Raw genomic sequence first — 25,360 nt, 5'->3', positions numbered from 1 at the left:
ATTGAGATCTAATTGACACAACTGCATAAATTTTAAGTGTACAACCTGTTAATTTGATAGATTAATATATTGCAAGATGGTGACCACCGCAGTGTTAGCTAACACCTCCATCTGGATACATATTGACCATTTCTTTTTTTTTGGGGTGAGACTGTTTAAGATCTATAGTAACTCCACCTTCTCCATGGTTTTGCTTTCTGAAGTTTCAGTTATCTGTGGTCAACCACCAGCTGAAGATATGTTTATAAGATGTTTTGAGAGGTAGAGAAAACATATAACTTACTACATTCTCACAATTTTGTTTTGTGATTAGCTATTGTTTTTTTCATACTGTGTGCCTAATTTATAAATTAAACTTTACCATAATATGTATGAATAGGAAAAAAGGCAGAGTATGGGGTTCTTAGAATGAGTCCCCTTTGAATGGGGGGGGGACACTCCTCTACACTGCCTTGGCAACAGACAAGTATATTACATAATACTAGCTACAGTCACCCTGTTCTTCTTAGATCCCTATAACTTGTTGATCTGATAACTGGAAATTTGTATTCTTTGACCAATATTTCTCCATTTCCCCATCCCTCAATGCTTGGGAACCACCACCCTACTCTTAGGTTCCACATTTAAGTGATGCTATAAAATTTGTTTTTTTCCTACATGACTTATTTCACTTAGTGTAACGCCTATGCAAGTTGTCACAAGTGGCAGAATTTCCTTCTTTCTCAAGGAAATGCATGTATATATTATGTCATCTCTTCTTTATCCCATCTTCTGTCAGTGGACATTAGGTCGTTTCCATGTCTCAGCTATTTTGAATAATGCTGCAATGACCCTGGGGATGCAGATATCTCTATTAGGCCCTGATTTCAATTCTTTTGTGGAATTCCTTCCATATCTTTGCTGTGTTCATCACTGAAAATAACCTGGTGTAAGATAGCCCATACATCATTAAAGAGAGTTAGTAATTGATTTTAAAAATATTTATTGTGTTCTGTGTTTAGAATGAAGCATACACATATCAGAAGATAGCAATGGAGACTTTGCAAAAGCCTCCCCTGCAGAGACCTAAACTGGGGTGAAATTTCATCTTGCTGCAGTGGTTATGGGTAGCTCAAGAGCAGAGAAGTGGATTTAACAATAGTGACGTGTTTTAGGTCTACAATTCCTTTAGAAGTGAGTTTCCTCAAGACTTTAGATTTTCTTTTTTTTTTTTTTTAAGATATATTTATTCATTTACACAAGAACTGGGGTACAGGCCAGATGCATGGGAGGGTGAGAGGATGCACCAGAGACAGAGTGGGGAACAGAACAGGCAGACTGATGAAATACACTGCTGAGGGGAGCAGCGGATGAGACAGGAGAGGTCTGCTGTGCCATGCAGGACCCTCGCCGGTCAGCTGGGATTGAACCGGCACTGCAGTGGCTGTGGACAGCTTCACAGTGGGGCGCTCAACTGCTTGCGCCACCAGGGGAGGCCCAAGACTTTAGATTTTCACCTCTCACACTGACACGGCTTTTTTTTTTTTCCCCCTTATATTTATTCACTTATCTCATGTGGATTTTAGTTCAAAACTCCTCAAAGAAAAACCAGCCTTCCAAGAACAGGGCACTTGACCAGCTGAAATTATGCCTGGTGTTGATAGAGTACCCATGCTCCCCGCAGCGGGATCCCACAGATGGTGCATTTCTCTTTCACTGTTGACCCCCCAGTGATCATTCTGTCTCATGGATCTATTCCTACTTTCCCAAAGTCATTTTCTACAGGCAGTTATGTGTTTGTTTCTCACTTTTACTGAACACTGGGGGCATTTATTTGTGAGACTATGACAGGAACCAATGTCTTTATTTTTGCCAAAATGAGGACATTTTGTTTTGTTTCTTCTCTTGATCTCTACTTGGCTATTCCTGGGTGTGATGTGTAGATGGTTCTATGTTAGTGCCTGAGTGTTTTTTTGTACATTTGCTGCTTCAGTCTTCAGGTTCAGCAGTTCTTGTGTTGTACATAAATGTTCCCTCAGATACTTGTTAAATTGTAGCTCAGACCCAGCAATAGAATTTCTGATTCAAAAGCACTGGGGTAGGACTTAGGAATCTGCCTTTGTCAGGTTCCCCAGATGATCTTAAGGAAATTAGTCCATCGCCCACATTTTTAGAAACATCACTTAGAATCTTTTAATAGCTGGAATCTGGTCAACCAAGGAGTGCTTGCACAGGGTAGTTAACAGAAAAATAGTCATTTTTCCTGCTTCACAATAGCTTAATGGATAAAGCACCTGTTATTAAATGTTTCTCTAAGTGACTTAAAAGGCAAATGTGGAATGTGTGCTCATAAATTTAGAGGTAGAGGTAGACAGTTGAATGAATAATTTTGTCTAATTAGCTCTTAATTTGCTAGCTTGCTCTAAAAAAATGTGCAAGGGAAGAAGTTGGAATTATGTGGAAAAGAACAGTTCTCATTTTTTCTCCTAGAAATGGTGATAGGATGCTTACTTTGTGTCACATGTGGCTGGGCTATGCTGCCCAGTTTGTTGGTCAAGCACTAGGTCTGGTGTGATAGTGAAGATTTTTTTATATGCAATTAACATTTATAATCAATTAGCTTTAAGTAGAGTGCTCTCCATAATGTGGGTGGGCCTTATCTAAACAGTTGAAGGCTTTAAGCGCAAAGACTGAGATTTTCCAAAGAAGAAAAAATTCTGAATTAAGTTTGCAACCTAGAAATTCTACCTGTGTTTCCAGCCTGCTGGACTGCCCTGAAGTTTTATACCTGTCAGCCCAATTGTGTGTGTGATGTCTCTCTGACTAGCTCCATACATATACATTCATACATACATACATACAAACATATATACATATGCACACACACATATATGACTAGATATATCTCTCCCATATTGCTTTTGTTTCTCTGGAGGACACTGATTAAAAAAAAGCAGTAACAACTTTTATTGTCTTTCTATAAAATCTTCCTCTTGATATCCAAAAAAGTGCCTTTGGTTTGGAATCAGAAGCTGTGATTCTAAATTTCAGCTCTGCCTCCTTTGTAGTTGTGTGATCTTGGGGTAGTTATGAGTTTCAGTTGTATGTTTCCTTGTTAATATAGGACGATAATATAAATAATATCTTTCCAGGTCATTGAAAAGTTTTCTTTTGTGAAGCTCAATTATGATAATTCACGGGCAAGGTCTCTGAAAAAAAATAGATACATTTGAAGGGTTTTGCCTTCACTGATATCCCCCCACCAGGAATGCAGATATGCTGCAACCTTACTCCTAGAATCATATTAGTGATGACAAATCAGGAAATCAGGGCTACTTGTGCTAATTTTACTGGCAATCTTCAATCTTGTACTTGTGTCTGTTTTTCTGCCACCCCACTCTTACATGTCCCTCCTTATCTTTTCAATGTCGGTGAAGAACACTCACCCCTGTTTTCTTTATGAGAATGTATCAGGCACTATTCTCTAGAGCCCAAATGGTGTGTTTATTTTCCTGTGTGGACCTTATAGAATGGGAACCGATCTCTTTTCTGTGATTTCAGCTGAAGGTAGCGTGGCAAGTTTTTAGAGAAATTCATCACTAGAAATTTATTCTCAAGGGAGCTCATTTTGTGCTTATTCTGTGGGTTGCTCTGTCCTCCATTTTTTCATTTCTTGAGTTCAGCTTGTTAGTGCCATTCAGAAGACCTGGGAAATATCTGCTCTGCATAGTTCTCAAACATCTCATGGCATTCATTCCTGCCATTCAGTGTGGAGAGATTCTCAGTTTTGAACCTAACCTGCATGGTTTTAATGAATGCCCATATTGTTCTAACTTCTGATTTTAGGTGATTCACTATCTCTACACTGCAGAAGGCTGGCCGTTTTTTTTTTTTTTTATTTCCATCTTTTTAAAGTGGAAACAAATATAAAGGTGATATTAATGGATAGAAATGTGCCCACACTTTAATTTTCTAAATATGTTCCTAAAGCTCCTTTGGGCTGGGGTTTAGATTGTCAAGTCATTTGAGTTACCTGCTTGCATTAATCCCTGGAGAAAAGTGGGAAACGAGGAAAGGATAAGCATGCAGTCAATATAAACAAGTTTGGGGCTTAACAAAGTAGGCAGAATTATATTTATCAGGAGGGGAATGGATTTTAATTCATAGGCTTGAATGCTCACGTTCATCTGCAATCTGAAAATAGTTTTCTAATGGGTGTTGCCTTTCCTGAGGTTTCTCTGCTTTCCTAAATTTCAGAGTCCTCATCTGAAATTCTGGAAAAGGTGATGTTTCATTTGTTCTGCATTCCCTAAAAGAGGGGGCATAAGCTTTGGCTCTACACATGCAATGCTCGTATTATCCTTTATCAAAAATTTCTAGGTAGAAGTATAATGGTTCATTTTACTCCACAGTCATCAGATTCATTAAATCTCAGGAGTCTTGGTAAATTATTAAGCAATTATTGATCTTGTAGTGGTGAGCATTGAGATTTATTGCTATTCACTTTATCAATAGTTTTGACAGGCACACTAAATTGTGACATTTATTGAACATGCATGTTAATCCAGTTTAAGTATGTAGAGTAACATTCAGAAATTCATATTATACTCCTGAACATCTTTATTAGACATGATTTTCCTACCGAGTTCTTATTTTTTGACTTGTTTACTCATTTTTCTTTTACTTAAAAATTTTTCAGCCTTATATATTCTTCCCTTGGTTGCTCATGGTGAAAAAAATTAAAGCCTATGAAGAAATCTCTTTTTGCCTCTAACATTCTAGTTGGGGTTCATCTTCCTAATAAGCCTGTAGTTAAATGTTAAGTAGGTATTGCCTTCTAGTTCTACCATATCCAAACATTCAAGATTAAATAGGATAATGAGAAATTTAAAGACTTTCCTGATCTACATCCACCTAAGAATGTTTTATTCTAGCAGCTACTGAACAAATACTATATCAGGTACTATAATCTGAGAATCCATCTCATTGAATCTGCATATTTTTTTCAATTATATGGCTCTTCTAGACAAATAAAAGGTCATACTGGATGTTAGACAAAGTTAAGTGCTCAATTACTTGGTGCAATTTCAAGGGTACAAAAGAAAAAACAAAACAAAATATTTCTTGTTTCCCATAATACCTTAAATTCTACCAGTAGGAATTTATTATAAGTGCTCTCTTATAATACAAATAATGCTTCTGGGTAAATAACTATTGATTAACAGAGCGGTACCATTCGCTGAACATCTCCTATATGCCAAGTGGAGGAGGAAGTTAAGGAATGTGTCCAGGCAGTCAGTCAGGAACAGGGTGCCCCAAGTCCACTTCTCAGTCTGAGTGAGAAACAGGAAGGTGTCCTCTGCCCCGCCTACCCCCCAGTCCAGGTGCCCTAGGTCCATTTAGCAGTCTGCTTGGAGAACAATCTGGACCAGGAGGGGGCTGCCCACCCCAACCCAGTAAATACTGGAATGTCCAGAGCACTAACACGTAACACAGTGCTACAGCAACGGACCAAAGCTACTTTCAGAATATAGGCCATGTGATGTGGGCAAACTCAGTGGGCCTTGGGAGTCTAGGAGAGCCACAGGCCTGGCCAATCAGCAAGAGACATGACATGGAGACACCTAATGGCCAAAACCCCACTCCTTGCCCACTACGGCCATATAAGCACCTACTTCTACCCGCCCCCCCAACCCACACACATTCTCCTCAGAGAGCTCTCCTGGCCTTCCATTTGTCTATCAGTAAGTCTTTTGCTTTTATGGAACTCTGGTCTTTACGTTGAATTCTTTCCTCATCAAAAACATGAACTGAGAAAGAGCCTGTCTTGGGGTGCTCAGACTCCAAACCCCAATTTGCTGTTCCCCAAACCCCTATTCATTAGGTCTAAGCTAGTCTCCCGAGAGAATGCTTCCCTTAGTGTACTCTGTGGTCCTTATTTATGTTCCATGATTCTTTAATTTAGCTGCTATTCCTCATACGCTAATTGGCTATTCTGTGACTGGGCGGCTGTTGGGGCAGGATGGCCACAGAGCTGGTTATCTATGATCCAGCAGACAGGTAAAGGAGGAGTCCTGGAGCCCTCAGTGGGTTTCTCAGGCTTTTATTGAGCTTTACATGTAGTGTGGCAACCGGGTACACAGCAGGAAGGGGTGCTGGGGGGCCAGGAGGCCAAGAGGCCTCCAGGCCCCCAACAAGTCTTCACTCTGGGCTTCTCACACCTTCTTTCTCCTGCTTCTGCTTCTCTTGGTGACTATCTCAATACTCCTTCCCTGGCCCACAGAAGTAAAGGAGACAGCTTGCAACATGTCACAACTGCAGGTACCCATCAGGCAGGGCCACCCTGATGGTGGGAGGGCAGAAAGGGCTGAAAATTATTTACCCTACACTCTCATATTTCATATGTTGAACTCCAAACCCCTACAGGGGATGGTGTTAGTAGGTAGGGCCTTTGGGAGGGGCTCAATCATGAAGGTGGAGCCGTCATGAATAGGATTAGGTGGCGTTCATATGAGAATATCATGAAAAGTCTGCAACCCAGAGAGGAGCCCTCATCCAGCCATGCAGTCATCCTGGCTGGACCTTCAGCCTCCAGGACTGTGAGAAACAACTACCCAACCTGGTGCTTTGTTACAGCAGCCCGAATGATTGCCATGTGTACCTGTGTGTACATGAGTCCTTGCCTAACATGGTAATAGTTTCTTGGAAGCTGTGACTCGAAGGGAAATGACATAAAACAAAAGAAGGTGCTCAAATTATGCGATTTTGTTCAACATCTGCTGGGATTTTTTTTCTCATCAATGACATTGGGAATCTGGCAAGAGGTTGGCAGAGTGAGGACCCCAGGCTATGCCCTCCTCAGATTTACGACCAAATTGCATCCAAACAAAGGCAAATTCTGAATAATGAATGGAAAACTTTCTTATGTATTACAATTGATGGCTAGTTGGAAAGGAGTAGGAACAGTTGTATTTAGGGTGTGTTTGGAGTCATACCCTGGGCTACAAGGTCCATGAGAGGGAGGGGCTGCCTTGCTGTGAGTGTGAACTTAAGGGCACTCACCCACACATCAGCCACTTTCAAGTCTGTGAATTATACTGGCAGGAGTGCAGGGTTGACAGGCAGGGCAGGCAGAGCACCTCTGGGTGACCGCAAGATAAGGATGCAGTGAGTGGGCTGTTGTTTTGAGTCTGTGGCTCCCAAAAGAGAACTGTTACAGCCAAACTGGTGAAGAGAACCAGGTCAAGTGTCCCAGGGTCAGGCACTATACTTGAAAGGCAAAGAGAACAATTCCTGGTCTGTGAACTTGTCTCAACTAAAATCCTTAGCTGGCATTTCTTCTATTGCTTAACCACAGCTCAGAGTTAAGGTTGCAAGGAGATTGTTCAGCCAAGACATCTTGGCTGAGGAGTTGGCCTAGGGAGGGGCTCACTGGGGGTCCCTAATATGTAACTTGGGTATTGCTGGCCTGTAGGAAGCTTGAGCCCTTGGTGCTCACTGGAGGTGAACTTCCAGTACCTGACTGCCCCATCCCTCCCTACTAACCCCTACTGGCACCAGTGCCCATCACACTTGCTGCGACATAGGTCCATGCAGTAATAGACACCTAAAGATCCTGGGTAAAAAAGCTAGGATTGTAGCCAGTACTTGTAGGCAGGGTATGACTCAATTTATCAAGACAAGAGAAGAAAGCTCCCTATAAATTAAAAATAGAGACAACATATCAAAAATGCTGGAGAATAAAAAAACCCAAAGACATCTCAATCCAGCAGAACTGTGGCGCGCACCTGAGGAAGAGTTTAAGGTAAAGAATCACACTTGTCAAAATAGAAAAGCAATGTATGATCAGAAACAGGAACAAGTAAAGTTGGAGAAATACGAGGCTGCTTCACGTGATTCCTGGATCTTCAAGACTCTCTAACTGAATTAAAAAAGACCACAGAGATGGGCCTCCTCAGTGGCGCAGTAGTTAAGCACTGGGCTGTGAAGCTGCCTGCAGCCTCTGCAGCGCCGGTTCGATCCCCGGCCACCGGGTGAGGTTCCCACATGGTGCGCAGACCTCTCCTGCTGCCCACTGCTCCCCTCAGCAGTGTGTTTCATCAGTCTGCCTGTTCTGTTCCCCGCTCTGGTGAATTTTCTCACCCTCCCGTGCTTCTGACTGTACCCAGTGCTTGTATAGATATAAAAAAAAAAGACCACAGAAGGCCTCAGCAGCAGGCAACTGCAGGTAATGAGGAGAATTGGTGGACTTGAATGCACAGGGGCAGAAAACACACAAACAGAACAATAAAGGGAAAGAGAATAAAATGAAACTAAGGATTCTTTGGGATAACCTAAAAGGAAATAATACATGTATTCACACCTATGAGAATGGCACATATTTAAAAGACCCCCCCCCCCAATGAGAAGTGCTGTAGAGGATGTGGAAAAAGAGGAGCCTTAATACATTGCTGATGGAAACACAAACTCTAGCCATTTTGGGAGGCGATCAGGATTTACCTTCACTACATATGGACATACCTTGTGACCCAGCAATTCCACTTTTGGGCATCTCTCCAAAGAACATAAAAACATCAATTCAAAAAATTACAAGCTCTACCCTGCTTACTCTGACACTATTATAGCTGAGACATGAAAACAGCCAAAGTGCCCATGAATTGAGGATTGGATCAAGTTGTCTTCTATTGACCAAACGAGTATTACTCAGCCACAAGGAATGACAAAATATTGCCATTTATAGCAAAAGAGAAGAATGTTGTACAGTAACTCAAGACAGAATGACAAAGGCCAAGTATTGGAAGCTTTAATCGTGGGTGATTTAATAAAACAAAATACTTATAAACACTGTGGACATTAATACATGAAGTAAGGAAGAAAGGGTCAAAGATGTATAACGGATGGTGGTGGGGGAGAAAGTAAAATATGGGAGGATAATAAAAAGAAGGGAATAGAGTGACTTGGCTAAGGGGAGTCTTGGAGAAGGGAAGTGGAACTTGAGATTTCTAACAGTGAGATTGGTGCTGAGTGCTGAGTGCAAGGAGAACCCAGACTCCATGGGGTACGTCTGCAGTAAATGTTCGCTCACTAGTAAAAGTGTGGGTGGGTCGGGTGTGGAGCAGGGTGGGCAACAAGCACTAACTGAGCACCTACTATGTGCCAGGCACTTAATATGTTCTCTCAGACAATAGCTATAACAAGTGTGCATGATAGGTGCTAACCTCATTCAAATAAAGGAAATTATGAATTAGAGGAATTGAATCACCTGCCACAGCTGGGCCTTGGTAGGTGATGAAACTAGGGTTCCATTTAGAGTACCTGACTCTAAGCCATCCTCCACACACAGTATCTCAATGCTTCTTGAACATGTTACCATTATCTCCCAACTTAATTATTTAACTCAGTTATGATGCATACTCGTTATGGAAGCCCCAAAGAAATGAGACTAGATGTGGGTACTTTGGCAGAGAAGTGGAAGAATATTTGGTTTGAATGAACTTTTCAGTCCATCTCAAAGGTGGTCAAATAGTTCTTCCATTACTGAAGGAGGGGGGGAAATGATGTCATTCCAAGACTTAATGTATGTATCTAAGGTGATATAGAAAGCAATACTTTGCCCAGAGGAATTTCACACCAACCATAGGGACTTGGAATGACAATTTAGCTTTTGATTCCAAGGGGAGGATGTGGTCAAGAAAAAGAGATATTGCAAGTATGACAAAAATCAATCTTTCTGATTAAAACAATCATCCTAATTGATCAGTCCTCCATATAGTGGCAATGGACAAAGCCCAGGTATATAAAATTGGCTCTTTTAAAAGAGAGAAAGCTTTTCTTTAGCGTGAAAGAACTTTAATAGGATTAGTGTGCACAGAGAGAAGAAAAGATAAGGACAATAATTTCCCAGTGAAACACCCAGTTACCCATCCCTTGTGGGTAAATGCACTGTCAAACAGGGTTGGCCCAAAGTGGGGCCCAGAGAGAAAGCTTTGATGTGGCAGAGATAGTGGGACAATGGCCAGCTTTGCTTCTCAGGAACAGAAGTCTTCAGTTGCTTTGCATAGTAACTTAATATCCATGCAGAGAAGATAACCGCCCCCATCCCCTTGATGCAGATTTAAAGCTAAGAAGCTCAGAAGTAGGTATTATGTTCAAATTGTTTCTGTCCCAGTACTTTGAGCCCATATGCTTCCTGATAAAATGCATCAGTGTGGTTTGCAAAGACTACATGAGAATGAAAGAAAATTCATTCTGAAATGGAATATGTGGATTTTCATGAAGCTTTTTTAGTCAAGGTAGCTTTTATCCTTAGACTTCTACTATAAAGAGGAATTATGTTGAAGGTGCTTTGGGTATAAGTACCCAAAAGACAGATGATTTCTTTTTTCTTGCTGTGTGAAAATTTGGATTTTAAAACGTGTCTGTCCAAAAGCCATTTTTTTTTTTTCTTCCTGAATGCCCACAGGGATCAGGAGATGTGCCATCAAAACGTTCTGCAGGCTCTCCTGCAGGGTCCCCATGACCATCATTGTCTTCATGGCGATGGATCTCATTGTTTTGGGATCTGGAGTGGCATCGATTGGTGTTATGTGGAAGGAACAAAGTCATTCTTGCCTTTCATGTGTCCTTGCTCAGCGTTCATGAAATAGCTCACGGGCTGCCCTCCATTCCTAGCTGTGCTGTTCTGGAAGTGTCCCTGATGACTCCCCACCAATTTTGAGCAAAGTAAAGTTTGATTTCAATATCCAGAGCATTCAATCTGTTCTACTTCATTGCATGGTGGATGCGCTCTTGTCCTTATCTAATTATTATGCTATTATTGTTATAACTTTTTATGTTTTCATTTACCAAGTAACATTTTATGTGAATAATAGAAATATAAACCAGTGTGTGTTTTTAAATAATTCATATGATTTTAGAGTTTATTATGCAATGAAAAGTTGTTCATATAAAGGAATTGGGAGGACAGCAGCAGATGGGGACAGACTGAGTACAGGGACCTTCCGTAGTGAGAATGAATTGACTGGTTTTAGTCGTGGACTTTCTAGAAATGACATTGCTAGCCCTTATTATTTCTGGATTCTTTCCTCAAGTTGTGTGCCTGATAAGGACTTTATGAATAAGAAAGTATAGCAAAAAACACAGCATAGAGCACTATGCTGTGATACAGAAAGCTTGACTAGAGCACTTGCTGGCTGGTGGACACGCAGGGTCTTTTGTGTGTGCTGCTGGTATGGTTTGGACTGTTGATCATGTCCCCCACCTGGACACTGCTATCTTCATCTGTGAGATGATGATGATAATGATAACAGTGATCTTGATGATGATGACCTTGTTGATGACCTTGGTGGTGAGGGAAACTTATGCCAGATAGTGTTTTAAAGGTTTCACAATAATGAACTCATTTACTCTTGAAGCATCCTAATGAAGTAGATAGAATTTTTCTTATTTTACAGATGAGAAAACTGAGATACAACAAAGTTAAATGTATTTCTTAATGTCTCACCTTGTTTTGACAGGTGAGAACTATGCAGCCTGATCCCAGGGCGCTTGTTCTCAACAGAGGCTTAAGGGCCCTGTAGGGGCAGTATGGTCACTGAGCAGGAGTCTATGATCCACACAGACAGGGTAAAGGAGAATCCTGGAGCCCTTAATGGCTTTCTCAGGCTTTTATTGAGCTTTGCATGTAGTGTGGCAACTAGGTACATGGCAGGCAGGGGTGCCGGGGGAACAGGAGGCCAGTAGGCCTCCAAGCCCCCGCAAGTCTTCACTCTGGGCTTCTCTTTCTCTCTCCTGGCTTTCTTTGTCACCTTCTTCCTCCTGCCTTTCTCCTACTTCTGCTTCCCTTGGTGACTATCTCAATATTCCTCCCATGGCCCACTGAAGTAAACAAGTCAGCTTACAACAATGTAACAACTTCAGGTGCCCCATCTGGCCCCAATCCTAATGGTGGGAAGGCAGAGAAGCCTGAAAACTATTTACCCTACAGGCCCTTTAAAATCTAGATTTTAGTTTAAAGAACTCTGTTATCTGTGGAGAAATAGGTGGAACAATGTGTTCAAATGGATTTGAAAGTCATTTAATAACCCTAGTCATAAATTAATCTATCATCTATCTTTCCATCCATCTGTCTCCTATGTACCCATCCATTCATCTGTCAATTATGTATTTTAAATGTAAACTTTGTGGCCAATATGTCTAGCTGCTCTCAACATTTTGTTTCCTAGGTGATGTTTCCTATTAGAAATGAATAATTTTGGCTTGGCTAACCAATACTGAGAACTGTACTACTGAGTTATTTTTCCCCTAGTGGCTGTTGTTGTCACACAATTGCTTTTATTTAATAAGAGAGAGAAAAAACCAATGACAACAAAAAGGACAGTGTAGTCAATTCCTTTAAAGTCTTAATGACATGGAATAAGGTCATGTTTTAGAACTGTTTCTTTTCTGAGAGAAGAGCTGTATAGATTTGATCTTGCTCATTCTTACATTATCTATATTATTTCTATTTTTTTATAGGTTTGACCTTGTTGAAACAATGATTTCCTGTTAGTATTCTTAGAAATAGCTATAAGAATTCCTTGAAAGAGAATGAGTCTGGACATAAATGACTTAGATGCCCTCTTAATAAATTGCCGATTTCAGTCCACTTAAAAGCTGGTAGTAACAGGAAAACAATGCAAGAAACTCTAGGAATGCCATAGTTACAATGGTAGTGTATATAAATGTCCATGTTTCTATCATATAGTAGAACTTATATCCAGAAGCTAAAGAAATCTTACTTGTCTAAAAATAGAAGTTAAAAAAAAATCATTTTATCCAAAAACTTGCAAAGTGCTGTTTTTACTATTAGGTGTTCCACAGCTATAATCATCTCTCTGAAAATATCTAGTTGGCATTTCAAGGTCTTTTTCATAACATCTTTAAACAGTATCAGAGTAAAGAAACCCTTCTTGCTTATGCTAGTGAAATATAATCAATAACGACGAGCCCCAGCAGATTGGCTACTTTCTTGGGGGCAGGGAGAATATATCACAATAGTCCAAAACTGAAGTTGATACCAAGTTAGAAATTATGTTCAAATAGGGAGGGGGCAATATGGCTGCCATGAGCCATATCTGGCTATTTTTATATGTTAATTAAAATAAAATATAATTGAAAAATCAGTTCCTCCCTCACATCAACCACAGTTCATAGGGTCAGCAGCCACATGTCACTACTGTACACTGTACTGAATAGAGTAGACACAGGACATTCCCTCACTGCAGAAAACATTTTTTGGACAGGAGTGATTTGGAGTCAGATTTAGCTGTTAGAAAATGAGCAACTTCTAAATGATTAGAAAGCAAGGTATCGCTTAGGGCATTGGTTAATTAGCTTGGGGGTCAATGACTAAAATTTAGCTGGGGACACAAGGAGAGTGACCATAATATGTGCCTGAGGATTGCTCTTGCCAACTTAATTAACCTGAAGCTGGAGAAAGTGATCTTTTTGGAGGCTAATACTTGTTTGTCCTTCACCTTCATTTGGAAGTCCCTCTCAACTGATGTGACGTTTAAAAATTTCCTTTGTCCCTGGGTCATCTGCATTCTATCTTAATATGCTACCCACTATATGAATTTCTTATATCTAGGTTTCATGGATTTCTGTGTGTTCACAGATATTGTTAGAAACTTTAATGCTATATGTCTCAGGTGCTTTTTCCTCAAAGTATCCTATAGACCCTCTGTCTGCTTCTGGTTATCTTTCAGAGAAAGAATTTCTTTGAGGTCTTCCCCAGAAATGTCCTTACAGTAAAAAATGCTTTTGTATTAAGAGATTTAGCCAAGGTGAGGTGTTTGCTAGAAATAGACATTCAGCGGCTTGAATAAAAATCCAGTCAGGAGTGGAGGACTTGAATCAGAGAAAGGAACAGGTGGAGTAGCTGTCTGGAAAACATGAGTTGCTTGTGGGATCTTTGCTTGGGAAGTTTTTAATCAGAAAAGTTGAGGACCTATTGAACATATTTATCTGGTCAATTGTTATCCCTTTCTAAGTAGTCTCCATGTATCTACTATCAAGTATGGTTTCCCTCCCATTCCCTCAAAATATATGTCCACATCTTAACCTTTGAATCTGTGGATGTGATCTTATTAGGAAAAAGAGTATTTGCTGATGAAAGTTCAGATCTCAAGATGAGATCATCCTTGATCACCTGAATGGGCCCTAAATCCACTAACTAATGTCCTTGTAAAATACAGAAGGGGAAAACACACACACAAACACACACACACACACACCCTGTGGAGATAATGGCAGAGAAGGGGGTGATGTAGCTACAGCCAAGGATGCTGGAAACCATGAGGACCAGGAATAAACAAAGAATGGATTCATCCCTACAGCCTCCAGAGCAGTGTGTGACCTTGATAGCACCCTCATTTCAGACTTTGGATCAGATTTATGGCTTCCAGAACTGTGAAAGAATAGACTTTTATTATTTTAAGTCACCAAGCTTATGACAATTTGTTACGGCAGCCCCAGGAATCTAATCAGATCCTCTCTGATATATCCTCCAAATCACTTTTAGAATGATCAAGTTAAGACATAAATCTGATGCAGAGTAAGAAGTCCAACTTCTTTATAGGAGCTGCCAAGAACCTTCTGATGTGTCTCTGCCTGCCCTGCTCCCTACATAGCTCTCGGGACCCCGTCACTTCTAATAACACAGGTTCCTCTGTACTTGAGAGTCACACCTGGCTTCACTGCCCCGTGAATCTGAGCCCAGTTCGCACTACTGTGATTCCTGTCTGGGGCTTGGTCATCTGTGCCAACTCTTGTTCATTTTTCAACAACCCCCTTAGAGTCCCCGCCCCCATGAAGCCAAGTCACTCTGGCACACCCGTCTTCCCTGTCTCACTATGGCATCTTGATTATACATCCATAGGATACAATTTTCCTACATCCATCCATTCAAAAATTTAAAAAATTAAGACATTTAATTGGCAATACATTTCTATGTTTTAAAAGTAAAGGGAAGGTGTTCATGGAGAGGACTTGCTCCCCTTGCTATTCTCATCCATCTTGTTTCTCCCTATTCCCTAGAGGTAACCATTTTAAAATAATGTTTCTACAAATACATAAATATTCCTTCTCTGAGCAGAACTTTACATATTGTCTTGAACCTTACTTTCTTCCACATTGTAAAATATCCTATAGAATTTTTTTCCATATCATTAATATAAAAATCTTCCCATAACTCTTTACATAGTAGTTCATGGACCTTAGATAATTTAACCAAATTGCCAATTGTCAGACCTTTGGTCTCTGTCCATTCATTGTTACTGTATATATTGCTTAAATGAGAACTTTTGTACCCATATAATTTCATATGTATGCAAAGGTGGGCTAGATTTTCAGAAGTGAGATTGCTGGGTCGAATGGCAAGTGTAAATGTAATTGGGCTAAATATTGCCGGATTTCTCCATAGGCATCAGACCATTTTGGTTCTCACTGACAAGAGGTAATTGGTCATGGGCATGCCTTAGCAACACACAGTGTTGCATGATTTTGGTTGATTGATGAATGTAATGGTTTCCCATTGCATCGTAACAAATTGACACAAACTTAGCAGTGACTTAACACAACACACATTTTATCTCAAAGTTTCTTTGGATCAGCAACACAAACATGGTTTAGCTAGGTTTTTTCTTCAGGACCCATGGGTTATGGTCAGAGTTGTTGGACTCTGTTCTCATCTGAGACTCAACTCAAGCTCTTCTCCCAAGTTTGTGTGGCTGTTGGAAGAAGTAATTTCGTTTTGGCTTCTAGATGCTGAGAGCCGCCCGCAGTTCCTGCCACGTGGCTAACATCATGTCAACTTCTTCATGGTCAGCAGGAGCATATTTTCCTACAATCTGTTAAGGTAGAGTCTTTTTCTGTAACCAAATCATGGTATATGACCTGTCCTATTTGTCAGGTAGTGTAGTCTAATCAAGGGAGAGACATCCAGCACTGGGGCCAGATTCTGTTGGTTAGAAGTTAGTCATAGGTACTAGTCACACTACAGGGAAGGGGACAGTGTAAGGTCTAACACCAGGGAATGAAGATCTCAGAGCCTTCATAACTCTGCCCATCACAGAGAGAAATGTAGTCAGTTTTCATATTCTTTATTAGGTTAATTCTCAGGTATTGTATCCATCTTGGAATTACTGCTTTTGTCATTGGGAATGGATTTTCCCACTATATATTCTGACCATTGTTTATATACATGAAAGCTTATTTCTATTATCTTTACATATGACTACATTACTACTTAGAAAATATTTGAGTGTCTAATATATGAAGGGATTTGGTACAGGAACTGAACTCACATACTGAAATAGTCAAGACCTTGCTTCCAATGAGCTGATGACATAGAGGAGGGTCAGAAAGTAAACATGTAAACAAATAAATATATAATGACTAATTGGGATCTGTACTGCATAGATAATGAAGAAAGTTTAGTAATATAGCATGACTACTTTGGTGAGTCTTACCCAATTACAGAAACTTTGGAGGTATAGATCAAATATTGTCTCTAGATCTTCAGAGTTTAGTATAAAGATAAGCAAACAAAAGGCAGCATAGCTATTGAAATGAACAAAATGAATTTACTTTGAACTTGGGCATGATAATGTTATAAGTCTGTTATCATGATGACCATACTTATTTTTTTCAAATAATTCCATATTTTAAATACTGTTCGATAAATATATGATCACATCAAGGGTCTTAAGGATTCGCTTGATAATTGGCCACCAGTGGTAGCTTTTATTCAGAGTCCTTACTTTTCTCAGGCCCATAAGCAGAGTGGACTCTCTATTCCCAGCTTGAGCATTTTGAAGCTAGATTAGGGATATTCCCTTTGTAAAGTTTTGATTGAGGTGTTCAAAGCTAAACTGTTTTACGGAGCTTAGTTGGTGCTTGTGTGTTCTTCCAACCCTAGGTGCTAAGGTTTACGTCTTTTATGCCAGAAGCAAAGAAAGAGAATCGTATAAGGGAGAACATTCTATTTATATATATAGAATTTTCATTGTTATTTCACTTTCCTCCTCTAAGTGTTAACAAAAGTAAGAAATCTAGGGTTTAGTTTGTTAACGTTTATGTCCTGTGCAGCTCTGGAAAGAATTCAGATCAACTTAAAGGAATCTATACAATGCAGCAAAGTTAATACATTGGAAACAATGAGAAAGAAGTGGGAACAGAAAAAAGTTGGACACAGGACAGACTTGTTATTTATTGGCTACCTCTATCTGTCAGAAAACACATTGAGCATTAACACAATTTATAGTTCAATTAAGATTAAAAAATTGCTAATAATAGCAAAAATAGATTTGGTGTTTCCTCTGTTCCAGACATCACTTTAAGCTTATAAAATGCACGTCTTAATTTAATCCTTGCAACAATTACCTGGTGAGATAGGTACTAAAACTGCTCTATTTTATAGGAGAAGAACAACTATTACTGATATTGAGACAAGAAAGGAAATTACTAAGAGGATTCTTGTAAAGATGATATGGTGCAATATAATGAACAAAATCCTCCACAATTTCTACACAGTGTTTCGCATCTGTCTTTTGTGAACACCCTTTGAAATAATGACCTCATGCTGTGATCAGAATGATTCTACAAGGTGGTCAGTGCAAGAAGCCTGACTCTGCTGGTTTTGCTTCATGCCTGAATACATTGTGGAGTATCTAGAAGAGTAGATTGTTTAAGTATCATTTAGGCAATAAAGTTACATATTCTAATTAAGTAATAGGTAGAAATAGGAAGTGTTGACTTCAAGGTAATTTGCATTAGAATTTTGGAGTAGAAGCTGTGGAAGAGATGCTAATATCTAAATCTGAGCTAATATCTAAATGATTAACAACTTTTTTTTTATTAATGGCTGCACCATATGGGTGAAATATGGTATCAGTTAGGTTATGCTAGGTAACAACAAATAAGTCTATGACTTGTTTGCACAAAAAGTTCTTTTTTCACTCTCATAGAAAGTTCAGTTTGTCTCTGACAGCTCTTCTCATGTTGTAATCTTTCAATCTAGAGCGAAGGGCATCCAAGGTCAGTGAGGCAGGGGAAAAAGTAATCTCAGAAAGGGAACACCCACTCTAACCTTTCATAGATGGAAATGGCTTGTGGTTTCTGCTTATGTTCCATTCATAAAAATTCGTTCCATGAGCCACTCTGATGCATGGGACTGGGAAACATGGATATTTAGTGGCCGCTGACTGTCCGTGTCATACAAGGGGTGTTTTCTTCTGCTTCTATTGGGAATTTCTTTCCTCCTGTCTTTTCTCTTTCTTCTTACCTCTTCAGACCTCTCATCATGAAACCATGATTCCAGATTCCCTCTCCAAACACTAATTCCTGGTACAAAAAGGTATCTTTGAGGATGGTATCTCTTCATTTCTCCACTCATTTCTCTACTGAAATCTGTTCATTCTTCACTACCAAGCTTCGGCTGATGGTTATAAGTGGAAGGAGATTAAAGGAAAGAGAATCCTATTCTGATGCCCCCTTCTCCCCACAAAGGGAGTGCTGTTATTTCTCCTCCTTCCAAAGCCTTCCCTTTCTCTTTGTTTAGTGAACACTTATCATAACAATACTTATCCTAACACTTACCATGGACAAATTTTATCATAATTTGTGAGCCAGTGACAAATATATGTTATGTATCTAGACAAGCACAGTATATGGCTCCAGAGGCACTTGGCTTGCTGGTGAACACCAAGAGCTTTAAAGTGATCAAGTACAAAGCCTATATAACAGTTAAAAAGCACAACTAAGTCAATAAATGAATGGTTGAATGTTTGCATAAGATACTCAGCACTTCCTCCTTGTGTGAGGAGGAGGATTCATAAAAGAGACTTGCTATCTAGGGGTAACACTGAATTGGAAAAAATCCAGAAAGGTAAAAGAGATACCTTGATACTTCTCATCATCTTGCATTATTCCATTCTCTTTCATGCCTCATTCTTTAAGTCTTAGCCTGTTCTTCTCTCACCCCACTGTGCAAATCCTGGTCCCTACCACTTATAGCCCTGCAGAAGTTTCTTGTTCTCAATCCTCTGGGGTCTGCACGTGGGGTGGAGGTAAGGAATGTACCTGCTTGGGTCTTGTGTCTGTGTAGCTGACACCCCAAATTGAAACAATGATCAGATTCCAAGTTTTTTTTTTTTCATAGAAATATTACAACACAGAGTGAAACTATGTCTTTATTACATATGTTAGGGATCTTATGGTATAAACAATTTTGTAATTTCTGTAGTCTTAATTGCCATTTATAAAGTTATTTGCTTGGTAAGGATAATGGAAGAGGTGATTAAATCTCAAGGCAGTGCTTGACCAAAATGATCTTCAAGGTTTTTTCTAACCTGTAGCTTCTATGATTGTAGAGAAATATATGCTCTGAATTTCTAAACAAGTGACTGGAAAATGACCCTTGTAATGTGAGTCGATGAGTAAGAGAGAGATTGTCTGTGATATAACAAAATCTGATTCCTTCCATTTCTCTTCATTCTTAGCTTTTTACTAAAAGCTATTTTCTATTTTCTTGTGCCATTTCTGTATAAAAGAGGATTTTTCTTAACATGGATTCTTTCTTAATTGCAAATTGTTGCTTTTGATTATAAGTAGTTCTGAGTCTTCATTGGCTATTTTATTAAGTGTAATAAATATACCTCCAACAAGGGGGAATGTACTTCTGAATGACGAAGGATTATTTCATTTTGCTTCTAAGTCTTTGCAATCATCAACATTAAAATGTTTAACTGATTCTTTTCCTCTAATGAAGTAAGTAGTGTTGTTAATTTTTTATCATCACCCCACCTAAATAAAATGTATCATTCCTAATGGAGGTATAATGAAAATTAATCTCAAAAAAAATCATTAGTGACATACAAAAAGGATGATATGAATTTCTTATAGCATTTTATCAAAAGGCATATTTCCCTGAAGACAATTTACATTTCCCTTCAGTTGCTTTTGTGCTTTTTGTCATACATTTTGATTTTTTTTAAAAAAAGCTTGTACATAACTTGAACATAATAACATTGGATAGAATTAGGCTGGCAAAGGTCATTAAAATCATCCTCTGCTTCCTCCCAGGCAAATGTGAATTTGTTTAAAATTTTTTTTCACTCAAGGCTAGGAACTTCATCACCTCTTTCAGTAACACATTATATCAGGATTTTTTTGGTCTTACAACGGAACTAAAATGCCTCTTGTCATAGTTGGCTTTTTCAAGCCCCAAGGAAAAACATAAGCAATTTGTTTCAATTCTTCATAAAACCATGAGTTTATGGCCAAATCAAGAGTTTAAAACTTTATGTTTAAACTCATCAAAACCAAGCTTGCCTTTGCTCATTGTTTCAGTAGTTTTCTTTAAAATGATCCTTTATCGTGTCAAACTTTGTAATTATGGCCATATTTATTATCTTACGCATTTATGCAAGAGGTGGATATGGGATTTTAAATAAATATTAAAGTAACATTGGCTTAAAGTACTTCAGAGGTTTTAAGTGTATTGCACTATAATTCCGTTTGGTATATATTACATTAAGTTCACCACTGAAAGGCTGGTTTACATCTTCTGACATATAATTGATCCCCTTTGTCCAATTTATCTAACTCTTTCCCCGCTGGTAAACACAATTTTGTTCTTATAATCTAGATTTTGATTTTGTTTTGTTTTGTTTATCTTCCACATATGAATGAAATCGTGTATTTGCTTGTTCTATCTGACTTAGTTGGCTAAGCATAAAACCCTCTAAGTTGATCCATGTTGTTTTAAATGCAAAATTTTATCATTTTCTACAGGTGAGTAGTATAACATTGTGTGTCTACACACACACACACGTGTGTGTTCACACACGTATACCTCATCTTTATCCATTCATCCATCAATGAACATTTAGGTTGTTTCCATACCTTGGTTATTGCAAATAAAGCTGCAGTGAATAATGGGGTGCTTATGCTCATCAAATTAATGTCTTTGAATTCCTCAGGTAAATGCCCATAAGTGAGACAACAAAACCATATACTATTTCTATCCTTAATAGGGTGAGGACTATCCAAATTGCATCAATTTACATTCCCACCAATAGTGTTCACATCCCTTCCAACACTTGCTGTTTCTTGTCTTTTTGGTGTAAGCCTGAAAGTAGAATTTTGATAGAAGCTACTTTCAAAACAATTTGCTTGAAGGGAATTTATGTGGGAGTACGTTGAGGCAACCTGCTGTAAATGGCTCTATTAAACAGAGGAGGAGGGTGAGTTGTTGACCCAGGAAAGAGATAGGTTCAGAGGAACTTGGACCAGAGGGGCTGAAGTTAAGCAGAGAAACAAGTCACAAGGCTCCCTTCTTATCCATGGGGGATAAGAAACTGAACAAAACTGAAGACATTTTAACCCTGTGAGGAAAAAGAAATGTGTGGACACAGAAAGCAAAACCACAGGCAGCCCTTGGATAAATGACACATCTCTTGGATAAGGGGAGAAAGAGACTAGCTCTCGTGGGCGCTCTCAAGAATCCCTATAATGAGCTGAATTTATGGCCGTGTACAAAGCTGAGGATGTTTATTAGTAAATAACAAGGGAGAGTGTGGTAATCTCCTGGTTGCAGGTTTGTAATCAATCAGAAGTGGTCTCTGTGTGCATGTCTCCTGGGGGAGTGTTAGGAGAGAAACAGTGCTGAGGCCAGGCACTGACTCGTTGGGGCCCATTAGTTTCTGACTGGGGACAGAGGTCCTATTTCTCTACATGCAGAATTTGTTTATTAGGGAAGCAGGAAAAAATAACTGAGAGACCTTGTGCCTTTCCTTCGTGATCTGGTTTCTAAAGGATAGCAAATATCTGAGAGGAGCCTCGTTTAACTGTAAATACTTAGCAGAAACTAAGAAGATGGAATATTCTTTTATCAAAAGTTTTGCTGAGTACAACTAATAAGGTAACTAATATATTTACAAGAAGAATATGCGGATCTCAGTCTAGAGATAGAATAATAGATGTATATATTTGGATAGGCAGGTATTGTTTATTTGCCAGCATAAAAGAAATATTGAAAAATCATCATTTTCCCTTACCTTGTAGCCTCAATATTTCACAATGTCTTTCTATTATGTTATACATCTTTGTTTTATTTGCATGCAAAGTTAAAGCGGCTGTGAATTGTTTTATATCCAAAACAAAGAGTAGGTATTGAGGTTAAATATCTGTTACTTCTCCACATTGTGTCTCATCTTTGCTTCGATGAGACTTGTGTTATTTTGTCTTTTGTGTTCAAACTCTTTTTTTTGTGTATTTTTTATTTAAGTCATCAAGCAACAAATACTATAACATAGAATCCAAGTTACTTCAATAAACTTGGTAGTTTATTTCTTTTAGAGTGGTATCACTCAAAGTTTTTCATTGTTTTTTAGTGATTTAAAGTGGGCAGACCAATGGGCTATCATGGAGAATTATTAGGGCTCTGCTGCCGGGCATGGTGTGATAACATTTGTGGAGGTGTGATTATACCCCTAAAACACATGCAGTTTTAGGGAAGACCAGTTAGTAGTTGCCAGAGGAAAAGGGGGCAGGGAGGTGGGTAAGTTGGTAAAAAGGGGACAAACCATGGTATGGTGAGGGGTGGATTGGCACTTAGTGGTAAACTTTTATGTAGGTGGTTCTCCATGCTGAACACCTAAGACATAAAATGTTGTTATGCAGATTTACTTGAATAAAAAAACATAAGGCTACTGTGACTCCTGACTTTTGATGTGAACACAGCATAGCATCTCACATGGTAAATTTAAAAGGTGAGAGATAAGCCTTCGTGCAGAAGTGAAAGCAAACTGCAGTTGTTTTAAGGTTGACCTCCACTCCCATGTCTCAGGAAAAGAATGCAGGAGTGTTTCTGGTGGGCCAGCTGTGGACCATGGCAGCAAAAGTTGGCATGACTCAGGTGTTGTCCAAAAAGCTGCCAAGATAGGCAAAGAGATCCCTGCAAAGAGGAGCTTTTGAGCTTGCTCTTTCCTGGAGCTCCAGAGGGAGTGTGAGACCCGTCAGAATGATCACATCCTCCTCTAGCATCTCAGTCTATTGCCTGCCATGTTAGATAGCATGAACTGCAAGACTTAGTCAATAGAAGCTTGTCTTCTCACACTTCTGGGAGGTAGCAGTCAAGATCAGGGTGCCAGCACAGTCAAGTTCTGGTGGGGCCCCTTTCCTGCTGGGGCCTCACATGGTCTTTTCTGGGTACCTGCTCGTGGGAAGAGAGGAACAACCCAGTTATGTGGTGTCTGTTTTTATAAGACACTCACCCCATCACTATGGTCCTACTCTCACTCTGCCTAATTGCCTCCCAACACCCCACCCAAATATTGTAATATTTGAGTGGTTAGGATTTCAGCATATAAGATTTGAGGGGACAAAATTCAGTGCAAAGCACTCAGACTGAGGGAATGCAGCTGAGAGATGCCCGGTGGCCAGCTCTCTCAAGAATCCAGGAAAATCCTGAGAGAGACCCGCCACCACGGGAGAACTTTCTTGCCTCGTCTTTCCTGGAGGGGTTGGGAACTCATGCAGAATCCGACTTGCTAAGGAAGAGACAACACATTCTCCCCTTCCCCAAAGTCATCTTCTGGCCAGATTTATCCCAAACTGGGATGACTCTCCTTTAATGCTAGATTCACTTCCTCGGCACTCTTGGGGGTCAGTTACTTTAATTGTTAAATCATAACAATGCTTCATGTCACCAGAAAAGTCTTAGACTGCCTGAATTTCTGTCCCAGAGCAGGAAATCCCACCTTCACTGAATGACTTTGAAGGGAAACTGGGAGGTGGGGAAGAGAATGAAGGAACATTTTATGAAGGATGCTGGTTTAACTTAACTATTAACTCTATTTTGCCTCCCAACCTATATTTTCGAGGGAAATGTCTAATTTCATAGAATGATGGATTGATAGACTGATGGAAAATCCCATGGTATTTAGATTTGAGAACGTTCACAGCTGATTTCTCTGTGGGAATCTTAAGAACCGGATGGTCTCACTCATAGCAGGAATTTAGAAAACCTAAATAAGGGACCAGGAGAAAGGCTAATTATAATAAAGTAAAAATCAAAATTAACAAGCAACAATAAGCCAGAGACACACTAAAGGGGAGGGTGGGGTGGTAGGAGGGATTATGGTCAAAATAAGGGGGGTGGGAATTGTATGGGGACTATAACCAAGAGGAAAAAGCATACATTGTGCAAAAATGAAAAATGATGTAAAAAATATATAAAATAAAAAAAAAAAAATCACACTTCAAGTCCCTGTAACACCCACAGTGACCGCTTGGTGGCAGCCGTCCATGAAACCTGCGTCCTGCTACCCGCCACCGAAACCCTCAGTTTCTATGTGAAAAGCAATTTTTGTCTCTCAGACGCCCAGTACAGCACTTCCTCCTGCTATTGGTGGGGATCTGTTTCTCCTGACGGTGTTTGTTTTGCAGTTGAACCCTCACTGGCTCGGGGAGGCCAACTTTTTGATGCTTTTTGAATATCATATATTCTGGTCCTGTTTATGTTAATGCAGCTTGGAGGAAATAGAGCAGTTTGAAATCTCTGTGGTTTGAAGGTTTTTCTTTTGTCCTCTCATTTAATTCAAACAGTGATTGACACGTTGAGAAAGAAAAGCTGCTATTACTTTTCCCTGGAAAAGTTTTCTCAAATAAATGCAGACTTCCTAAATATTCTCACACACATCAGAGAGAGAAGACTGTTCTTTTACCCTTGAGTTTTCATTATTCGTGTTTGCACGTGTCATTAGCACGGTGAGTTTTCTCTAGATTTGTACCAGATGGGGTGAGATATATATATATATATATATATATAGCTATAGATATATAGCTATAGATATATAGCTATAGCTATAGATATAGATATAGCTATAGATATATATAGATATGCTTGGAAGGGGTGGAGAGATTCTACCCCAAATTAATCTTTTCTAATTGACTTATTTCTTTAATAATGACATTTCCTTTACAAGGATACAATAGCCAAGTGAGCCTTTGACACCAGGAAAAAAATTTTGATTTTGCAAATTACCATTCTGTTTCTTCAGAAAGACAGCTCTTGCCTGGGTGGGTGTAGAGCCACGGGGGTTTCAAAAACCATGCCAGGTGGGGTTTAAGTGACTGGGTCTCTAGGGCTGGACCCTGTGTTTGTGGTGCCCTCACAGTGAGGGAGCACAGGGTGAGGACAAATTCCAGAGCAAAGCATGATGCTACTGCCTGGAGCCAAGAGAGGGGAGGCTGGGGTCTGTCCAGCTGGGGCAGCGCAGAGACAGCGGGCGAGGGAGAGTAGGTCTCGGTTAATTTCACAAGTGCAGTGCTCCTG

General features: G+C 39.6%; 1 long non-coding RNA gene across 1 annotated transcript in view; it reads left to right on the top strand.

The window, feature by feature from the left end:
* The window catches only part of LOC129146708 (uncharacterized), a 29,638-nt gene extending 13,766 nt beyond the window's left edge, over positions 1-15,872 (top strand). Inside the window, exon 3 of the long non-coding RNA XR_008553763.1 lies at positions 15,784-15,872. This is a non-coding gene — a long non-coding RNA (uncharacterized LOC129146708). The remainder of the gene's footprint in view (positions 1-15,783) is intronic.
* Positions 15,873-25,360: the final 9,488 nt, after the last annotated feature.

The sequence above is a fragment of the Talpa occidentalis genome, unplaced genomic scaffold (assembly GCF_014898055.3).
Source record: "Talpa occidentalis isolate TD23 unplaced genomic scaffold, MPIMG_talOcc4v2.1 talOcc4.4, whole genome shotgun sequence".
Classification (NCBI taxonomy): Eukaryota; Metazoa; Chordata; class Mammalia; order Eulipotyphla; family Talpidae; genus Talpa; species Talpa occidentalis.
The sequence above is the reverse complement of the archived record's forward strand: the minus strand, read 5'-3'. Positions and strand labels throughout refer to the sequence as shown.